The sequence below is a fragment of the Solanum lycopersicum genome, chromosome 5, assembly GCF_036512215.1.
Source record: "Solanum lycopersicum chromosome 5, SLM_r2.1".
NCBI classification, from domain to species: Eukaryota; Viridiplantae; Streptophyta; class Magnoliopsida; order Solanales; family Solanaceae; genus Solanum; species Solanum lycopersicum.
Genome location: NC_090804.1, coordinates 32923784 through 32935029, shown reverse-complemented (window position 1 = coordinate 32935029; position 11246 = coordinate 32923784).

The following is an 11246-nucleotide window of genomic DNA, read 5'->3' as shown; positions in this document are numbered from 1 at the left end:
GATCACGAACTTTGGTGGAACTTGGATGAATAAATTATCTGGAATTATGGGCTTCTGTAAGGATCTACGTCACGCCTCGAGCCTACACCCTAGATGTGGCCGACACTCTAGAATAATTTTTGGCCCTAAGAGAACCCTTTGTTTGGATCAATTCTCAAGGAAAGACTTACTCAACAATAAATGAACTTCAAAAGTAAAGATTTAACTCAAATTCCTCTATACAATTATGAATCACTAATGAAAATCATAATATTGGTCATAGATATTTCAAGAAAGTAATTCAAGAATCTCAAGAAAGGTTTTCTTGATTGTTCTTTTTCAATATAGGGTTTCAAGGCTTCTAACCAAGTTCTTTTTCAAGATTCTTCAAGAAATATGTTCTTTCATGAATGTAAGGCTGTCATATTGTTGGACTAGTTCGCCTTACGTCCTACATCTACTTTCAAATCAGTAAAAGAGAAATCTAGGATTCTACTCCTAGATTTGAGTATTCTTGAGATGAGTTAATTTTGAGTTCTTGAGTTCATGTTTCCTTTTTGAAATTTTATTCCTAATTATTGAATTGCTATATGTTATGCATTAATATTCTTGATTTTATTCGTTCATGCCTATATTTCAGCATGAATCCTATGAATTGAGTATTTTTTAGTGGAGTTTGAGTTCTGAGCTCTTGAGTTTTGAGTACCAAGTTTCCATATTGTTGTTAAGATCCCTAAGTTGGGTCGTTCATGTCCATAATTTCGCATGAACCCTATGAATTGATTTATAAATCTTGAGAAATTTTTTAAAGTTAACACTTGACATTTAAACTTGAGTTTTTGAGGAAGTAAATATGAGTTTTGAGAAAGAGTTTCTAAGAAATGACTAATATGACACTCGAGTATGTCATCAATGTTTAAGCAGTATGACATCTAGTTATTCCATGAATGTTTTTGCATATGATTTCTCAAGTCATCAATGATCATATCACAATATGATTTATATATTTTTTATAAAGTATTTTCAATATGAATGAGTAAGAGTATAACGGAACTAAGTATACCAAAATTTATCAGTTTTTACATTGATAAAAAAGAAACTTTGATTTCTAATGAGTTATGAGTTCATAGATATGTTAAGAGCAATTACTTCTTTTAAGAGGATAGTTTGAGTAATTATCTCAAACTAGAGGAAGAGTATGTTTTTAAACATTGAGCATGAGAATATATTGTTAGGAGTAGTATTGAGCACCGATATGGGGATGAGTTCAGAAAACTCACATTTGTCATAAACCATATATGTCAACATAGGTACATAATCATACCTTTTAGATGAATCCTAAGTGCCTTCAGGAAGAGCTTAGTGGATCTACTTAGTTGAGGTGTTATATACCCCATAAGGTATAGAATAATTCTGAAAGCATGGGTGAGGTGTTGTATCATCATGTAGCTTATAGTGATGGTTGTCGGTTGGCGAATCTCCTGATAGAGATAAAATGTATTTTTATACATCACTTATTATATTGAGTTCATAGATGAGAAATTATTTTGTAAACTTTTAAGTGATTTAACTCCTTTATTTCTTTAAATTGAGCTTGAGTACATTGTTAACTATTGTAGTCATTTCTTTAAGTTATTTTTTATTAAGTTATATTACATACTCGTACATTCAATGTATTAATGTCATTCAACCGGCATCTTTTAATGATGCGGATACAAGTTCATAAGATTCTCAACAAAAGTATGCTGAGATCATTTCATCTGCTTGTCTGCTCATGAGTGAGATCTCCTTGCTTCGGAGTAATCCAGTTTTTATGAGTTGTTAGTAGTATTATTTTCTTTTTGAGAATTCGTGGGTCTTGTCCAGACACTTATCTTTGTATAGTAGAGGCTTCATAAAAAACAATTTTGGAGACTCTTTCAATTTCAGATGTTTTATGTAAAACTTATGTTTCATACCGAGTATATTCTGTTCAGTTTTGAGATTCAATAGTGTTTTTAAACATTTCTTTAAATTTGATGATTATGTATGCTTGAGTTAGTCATCCGTTTGTAGTCAACCAGGATGAGAGTTCGATTAAGACCAACAATTATTCTTGAGTGTCAGTACGTCCAGAAATGTAGGCTCGGATTGTGACAAAATGATTCTCAGTGCATTAAATCACTAGGCCACAAGCCCAGAGCCCAATCCTCTAAATGTTTCTAATAGTATATATTAATAATAAAACAAAATAAAACTCATACATTATTTTTGTTTTACAAGCATGAAAATATAATTATAATTTCATAATTTACTATGAAATACTACAAAATTTATAGTCTTATTTACATGCTGTAAAATTTATTTTTGCTAACAAATTATAAATACACTTAAGACAATACGATTAACCTTGAATGTATTGACAGTTGGAAAAAATTATTGTCTTATAGATTTAAGAAAATGGACGTGTCCATATAAAAGACACTAGAAGTTTAAACGATATTTGAACTTTAGATTTCTTCAACGTAAAGTGATATTGTTATCAAACTCTTATAAATTTAATCATTAGGGCATACTAATTCTTTAAAGTGATCAGTATGGTTGTTTACCAGAAAAAATGCTGCTATTCATTTAAAAGTTGAATTTGTAAAAAAACAAGGGATATGGTACAAATATCTTCTTTAAGTTATTACTGAAATTCTAGCGACAAATTTTAATTAAAATAAGATCTTATTTTCCTCTTAACCTATTTTTTTAAAAAAATATGTATACATTTTTGGCTTACGTGCTATAAAATATATTTCATGTGCCTCAACTGTGTGGAGTCACGAAATGTACCACGTAAGTTAAAAGGTGTACAAAATTATAAAAAAATGAATTCAGATGGATAACAGAACTTTAATTTAGTTAAAGCGTATCTATAAATTTCGAACATAATCAACATGAATAATAAGATCTTAATTTAATTAACTCTACCGTGAGCACCTTTTGTCTTCTAGTCATATTTTTCTTTTAGTTATAATAAATGGGGTCAGACAACAAATTAGATTTATAATTTCTTTTGTGTTTAACTATGTCATAGAAAATAGTGCTTCTCTAGATAGCTAGATATGAATCATTTCCAGTTTCATTATTTTGTTGATTTTGATGTGACAATTTGGTCCATCTTGTAAGTTGTTTTATCTTCTCAAATAGTTCTTTCTTTAAGAAGAATCACGAGTCTCAAGCTCTCAGTTTATACATTAAATAATACAAAGTATTAGAATATCATAATTCAATTTCAGAAGCTTTACACACACACACACACACATATGTATATATATATATATATATATATATATATATATATATATATATATATATATATATATATATATATAAAAGTTTTTTTATGCATGCATTAACTATAATTTTCACACTTAAAAACCGATTATATGTTCTTATGGATTACTATTAATTTAAAAGATAGAATAAGTAATTTGTTCTAGTACTCTTTAAAATTATTTTTTGAAGGTAGAAATTGTTTCTCGATATCATCAATTGTTTATAAATATCTCAACAATCATTATGATTTTTTTATTGTTGATTTTTTTCTTTCTTTTGCTAAAAGACATTTTTATAGTTATATTTATCTTTGAACAAGAAACATGTGTCAAATATATAATTAGAATAAGTATAGAGATTTACGAAATCCTTCTGGTCTTTATTGTATCTAGGAGTAGCAGTAAATGCAATTTCTACGTATAAACTGTTAACAAAATTTAACTATAAATATAAAAGTTTTGCATAATTAATGAAGTAATACATTGTTTCAATATTAAACTTTGTGCTACTCTAGTTCATTTTACTATCATATTTATCTTTCACCTCTTAAGAAAGATTAAGTGAAAGGGTTATTTGACTAAATTATTCTTATATAATATGACCTTAATTTAATACTATCTCTTTTACGCCATATTGATCTCTCTATTAACTATTCAAAATATCAAACTTGTTTGCAATCGAGAGGTTTCCTAATGAGGAGGGCTTGTGTCCTCTCATGGTAATTGAGAGGTTTCAGTGCTTAGCTTCGCACTGCAATATGTCGAGTTCGGAGTTTAAAGGTATAAAATATTAACAAAAATTCTTAAGTGGTATATAAATTTTATATTAACCAAAACGGCAAAATCGCTGGGACAACAGCGATTTAGTCCACCGGAAAAAGCAAAATCGCAGCCAATGTTATTTTGCAAAATGTGAAGTGTTTTTTTTAAAAAAATTGAAATGAAATCATTACGTGAAAAGCGATATTAATAAATAATAATAATTTAAATAAAATCGCTGGAACCATTTAATTAACTTTTTTTTTAAAAAAAAAATTGGAAAATGGCTGCATGTGAAGCGACTTCATTTTTTGAAATTATTATTTTTTAAAAAAAATTATTTTTAGAAAATCGCTGCCTAGGCAGCGATTTCAATTTTTTGTGAATTTTTTTTTTAAAATCGCTGCCTATGCAATGCTTTAATTTATTTTTAAAAAAAAATTGTAAAAAATCGCTGTCTAGGCAGCGATTTCCATATTAAAAAAATTTTTTTTTTAGAAAATCACTGCCTAGGCAGTGATTTAAGTTTATTTTTTTTAAAAAAAAAAAGTTATCTGAAAATTGCTGCCTAGGTAGTGATTTCCATATTTTAAAAAAAAATTATTAAAAAATTAAAAATCGCTGCCTTTTTAAAAAAAAATGAACAAAAAAAAAATTCTTTTTACAAAAAATTTAAAATCGCTGCCTAGATAGCGATTTCAATTTTTTTTAAAAAAAACACATTTTGCAAAATAGCTGTAGTGACAGCGATTTTGCTTTTTTCGGTGGAGTAAATCGCTGTTGTTTCAGCAATTTTGCCATTTTAATTTTATATACTGCTTTGAAATTTTTATTAATATTTTATACTCTTTAGGCTCCGAATTCGCAATAGATCCATATACTATATTGTAAATGATATTATCGATGTGTGGATAAAAACCTAGATGTGCCCCACTTCAACTAATCTAGTTTGACATTTCTTTTTCTATGTGTTTCTGATTTGATAATTCATCATTTGTTATTGTATGTCATAATATGAAAAATAGATCTCAAAGTAGAAACCAACATATAGGAACAAAAAAGAAAAAAAAAGTCATAAAAAATCACGAGATTTGAATAAGATTCAAATTTTAATGAAGGCAACGATGGATTGAGTTACTGATATCTTTATTGATGATTTCATGACAGATATCTTGTAAAGTAATAAAAGTGTAACCAAGGCATCCAGTATATGAGCATTTAAAAAGGATAAATTAAAAAAATTTTGAAAATTGGGGAAGGCACAAACAATAGGTCATGACCATTATATTCGTACTACTTGCTAGGATTCTACACCTCTAAATTCTAATGTTTTCCACTTTGCAACTACCATTTTAAGGACCTAGATTAGACAGGTACAAAAGTTACTAGTAAAGTACGAAATAGAAACTATAATAAATAATGAAAAATACTCACACACCTTCCACTTGATGAGAATATAGTGGATAGTAGTTGATGATAAGTAATTGTTACCCCACATTTCAAGCAACATAAGACAAACTTATACCAACAAAAGGTGTAACAAGAATAGTATAGTACATTATACATAATGAGTAGGCATATATAGTAGGCAAATCAATAGAAACAACAATACATTATGCTAACATATATTATAACACAAGCAATATCTCTTCTTACCTTAATCATAATTTTCATTATTGATCTCGCAGCATACTCTCAGACCTTAAATATTAATCTCACATAAATACAACTTATCCAGAAGTTAATACGATAGTACTCCTATTACATACATACAATATTCATACATTATATTACTTCAACTATCAAAGGTATATAACTTCATATATTTTTTGTATATCACACATATTTTATTTACCTTGTATACGAATTGTTTGAGCCATTTTTTTTGTTACTTTATTATTACTTAGTTTCCTATCTTTTTAGCAAGTAAGTGATTTAAATAACTCTTTAAAGTTACAATTTGTTTAATTATGCTACATATCTATAGTTTTGTTTGCTATGAGTATAATCGTTTGTATGTTTACCTTTCAATATACAAACATGGTAAATATGTATAAATTCTGTATTTATACATTTAAGAATTATTCAAAACTCTATTTGTATATTTCACTTGCAAATATACAAACATGATAATTTATTATGAATTTTTCATAACTTATACAAACCAAATGTATCAACAAATTCTATACAAATAACTGGATAAACATATACAAAATTTTAATTTGCACAGTCAGAAATCAAATTATACAAATTCTAGATTTATAAAATTAGAAACAAAATAAAAAAATTTAAGAAACCGTAGCCACTAATAAAAATATCTAAAAGTGTAAAAAAGGAGCATAATATAACATATATGTATGTCATTTCACATAAATTTTCTTAATAAGTATTGCAAAAATTATTAATTAGATTAGCACATGATTTATTTGTCGCTTATCCTCATCTCAACACTCTCTGTCATTTTCTTTTTAAATTGTTTTAGTCCTTTCTTGTCAAGATGTAATTAAAAATTGGAGAAATCACAGACGTTAATAAACATCTACTAGTTGATTACTAAGTTATAATTTATTTTAATTACCATTTACAACTACTATTTCATTATCATTAGGATTTCTATTTATACGCTAGCCTCCCACATTCTATTTGTATCAAACCAAAACTCCTCCATCTGCCATTCTTTGATTTTTCTTCTAATTTCACTTAACCATATTCATTTTTGAAGTTTCAAAATTCTTTTTTCTTCCTCCAACTCGTGTTTTCCCAATTTCATTATAATTCTGAATTTAGCGACTGAAAAATTAAAAACATCAATTCAAGAACAATACTTTTCAATCTGTTAGAGATCTTGTATCGTTACTTATTTTTCAAGACTAATCATCTTGGCTCCCTCATCTCTTCCATTACTATATATAGGACTTCAATTTATAGTTGGAAAAAGATAAAATTTTGTTTTGTACAAAATACAAGACTCAGCTAACACAGAATCAAGAATATATAACTTGTAAGTTTCAGTATTCTAGTTAGAAAAAAATATGAAGTGGTGATAAACGGATATTTGAGTATTTTAAAAAAATTAGTTTTGAGAACGTATGTTGCAGTTGCATATTGACCTCTATTATTATATAAAATCTTCATAGGTTTAATCTCATGTTGAAATATTATTTGTGAATACGATAAATATTGTATCAATTAATGTGTTTATACGAACTCTACCTTGTAATTATTACCTCTTCATATGCTATAACGTTCTTTGCATATGAAGAGGTAATTATTGCAATTTGCAAGTGTTCTTAATTTTTTAATTAAGAAAAAAAATTAAAACCTAGATCATTGATAATGAGGAAATGATTACTCAGAAATGATCTTTATGATAATTATTGTAATATTTGCAGTGGTATATAGAAAGTTACTGTTACATTTTTTTGGAAGTTTAACCATATGTTATTTGAATGATGCTTAATCTATTTTTGTTTAATGTTTAGTATATATATATATATATATATATATATCAATTTTTCACCCCCATCATATATCAGAACATATTACATGACATATTGTCCTATTTAAATATTTTTTAAATTATTCTGTCTAGTTAAGGAAAGTTACACAATAATATGAGGGTATTTTTTTTAATCTTTTCCTTACCCGATGAGATTAATTCATTTTTAGTATGGTTTTAGGGGTCTAAAATGATTTGGTTTAGTTAACTTACGCTAAAGGAGTTCAAGAAGAGAAAAGAAGAGACACGAGGGAAAATTCTATGCGTTCATCGGAATTTCTTGTGGATCAAAGGTTGTTTCACCAAGAGTTTGATCCCTAAGAAGTATGAGAGTTCTCATATTGTTCGGTTTGTTCTCCCACACACCAATCATTCTCTTTTAATGCAATTTCGTTGTCGAAGTTTAAGGAGTTGAGTTTGATATGTTTTTCCTAAAATTTCATTCATAATCTTGATTGTTGGGTTTTTCATGAATTTTTGAGATAAGTATAAGTGATTTGAGGATTGTTTTGAGCAGATTATTGTGTACTCAGGTTGGGTATTCGAATCTAAGTGAATTTAGAAGATACCATTCGATTCCACGTGAATTAGGGTCAGAAAAAGAGAAATAAAATTTGTCAGAAAAATCTGGGCAGAGGTTGCCAACCAGTGTGCCAAAAAAAAAGTAATTATGTAGTTTAGGGGCTGAAGCCCTGCGCCAGGGTCGCCTGTTCCCACTCCTTCTCTGTCATTTGGCATTTCTGAGTTATTTCAAACTGTACCTTAACTCCCTATTGATTCTAACTACTCTAAATCATAACTAAACATTGAGAGATATTCACAACATGAATCATAATCCTTGAATCTATTGCTCAAATTCAAGGTAGAGCTAAGAGTAAAGTATTGAGAGTTCTTTCGAGTCTTTTTGAGAAGTCTTTACAATCTTTTAAAACTTGTTTTAAGACTCGAGCATTTAGTTTTGAGGAAGATTAGAGTTTATATCATTTTTTTAAAAAAAAAATATGAACCAAGTATTCCCAAGAGTAAATGTTTTTACATTTAAGAAGCGAGGAAATACTGATTTTCAAAAGAGTTCATGAGTTGTTTTGAGTATTATCTCTTTTAAGAGAAATCTTTTGAATAATAATCTCAAAATTGAGGATGAGGAAATGTTTTCCTTAGAACATATGGGCTAATTATATTTTGAGAGTAGTATTGAGCACTCCATAAACCATGTAGCCGGCATGGACAAAAAGGATCATACTATTTAGATGATTCCTTATTACTTTTTAAGCCTTAGACTAATGAAACCACTTAGTTGAGGAATTCTATACCTTGACAAGGTATAAGAAAGTTCTGGCAATATGGGCGAGACACTGCATCATCACATAGCTCATAGTGATGGTTAGTGATGGTTTTCTTGCAACGCGAAGCAATGCGGGGCTCACAAAATCAACCAAATCTCACTATTGAGTTAATGAAATCCTCCTCAATATCACCTGAATTCTATGTAAAAAAAATTAGCGATAAGTGAGATGCGAACTCAGTGAGTAATAATACTTAACCACAACGATTTTAATAAGGGTGGAACGAAGTAATTCGACCAAGAGGAGAGGAACAAAGAACGAAAATCAGAAAATATGCTAGTGTAATAATAATAATGATGAAATAATGCTCTTTCAGAAAAAATAACAATATTCAATATTATATTCCTCACATAAGCATAATCAGTGTAAATGCATAATACCAAACTGAAAAGAATATTTTCATATCAAATCTTATAGCTGTAAACACAGAAAAACACTTTCATATCAAAATGTGTTAAGAGAATAAAACAATTATACAATGATCTAATGAAACTACTGGATCAAATAAAAAGATTTGATTCTTTTTCAAATACGCATAGTGCGTATAGAATAATGTTAACCATTCTTGTAACTGTTGCCTCACCTGAAGAAGTTTTTTCGAACTTGAAAATTGATTGAATCTTCTTTAAGATCAACAATGGCTCAGCTCTCAAGAGAGATTGAATGAATTATCTATATTATCATTTGAAAAGGAATTATTAAATCAATTTGATTATAAAACAATACTTAATGACTTCACATATGGAATATCTAGAAAAGTATATTTAAATAAAAGTATGTTTTAGTGGATCAAATGAATGCACATTGTTTTCTGGCATACAAAGATATATTTCTAACAATGATCACGCGAGATGGAAATTGTTTAGTGCGGATTTTTAGGGTAAAGAAGAAGAAAGGATTCCTCATTATATAGTAGTCGTCATGAAAATGATGTTCTTGTGGCAAAACTAGTCGTTGTAACATATAATAGTCACCACTAATAATCGCTAATAATACTAATAATAGTCGCCATTAAAAGAATGTTTAAGTGAAAGATTTGGAAAAATATGTGGCTGCTAATACGTATAAATAGTTGCGACTAAAGAATATTTAGTGGCAAAACTAGTCACTGCTAAACAGGTAATTGTCACCATTAAAATAATGATTCAGTGTCAGAATTAGTTGTTGCTAATACATACAGTAGTCGCATAGATTAGAGAAAAAATTCGGCCGCTGCTATTACTTGTAATAATCTCCTTTAAAAGAATGTTTTAGCTGCAAAATTTGTGGTTGTTGCAATCAACTGTATTTATGTATGGTACCTATAAGTTTTTGAAATTATCTGGATGTTTGATTATGTGCACTTCTCTAAGAGTATGATTATTCTGATAATTTCATATCTCATACATCACAAAACTGTAACACTCTGAAAGTCTATGACCTTAACTAGAGTCTCATATGTTTATCTAAGGTTAATAACACTTCCATAAGGCCTAAAATAATGTTAATAAACCATTTAGGAAATTTTGGATTCAAGACATCAAGAAACGTCCATAACGTCCGGAAGTTAGTCTAATTTAACCAGTGAAACGTCTTTAGGATTTGGGAAGGTTTAGAGGTGTTGTATGAGGTCTAAAACTTGGAAACTGACTTTAAATATGTAAAACCTAGTATATAGAGTGAAAACTTTCAGGTACGACCCCCTAAGGGTCACCCTAGGGGTCCACGAAAGGACCCCAAACTTGGCTTGACATGCTGCCAAGGGAGCAACCAAATTACACATAGAAGAAACAAGTCCGCGTCGCGGACTTGGATGAACCTTGTTCAAATTTGAAGTCTAGTTCGTGGACTCCACTATCTCGAATAATAATTAAGAAAATCATAGGGAGCAGCTCCGCGTCGCAGACTTGTTTTCGACGAAAATCTGAAATTTGAAATTCAAGTTTGACTTCATTAAAGGGTCAACTTAAGTGAGGGGTATTTTGGGTATTTCATGGGAGGTCTATATATTGATTTTAAATCAATTTTCATCACATTTTAATCATTAAAATCGAATTCCAAAAATCAAAACCCAAAAGCTCTCACGTCTCTCTACTTTTCTCTATCTATTCAACCTCAATTGAAAAAAGAATAATGCTTGAAGAAGAAGACCAATTTCTCAAGGATTTAACTTGAATTCAGTGGATTAATCTTCATTGAGTTATGGGTTATTCACTCTTGGGATCCCCTTCCCCACGAGGTCCTCTCAAAATTGATTTCTAAAACACCCAATTCCAAGGGTTTTTGTATTCTAATGGGTTTTCTTTTAAACTTCAAATTGATGGTTGATTATGATTAATTGTGATTGATTATGACTAATATAGTGTATATTGTTGGTTAACT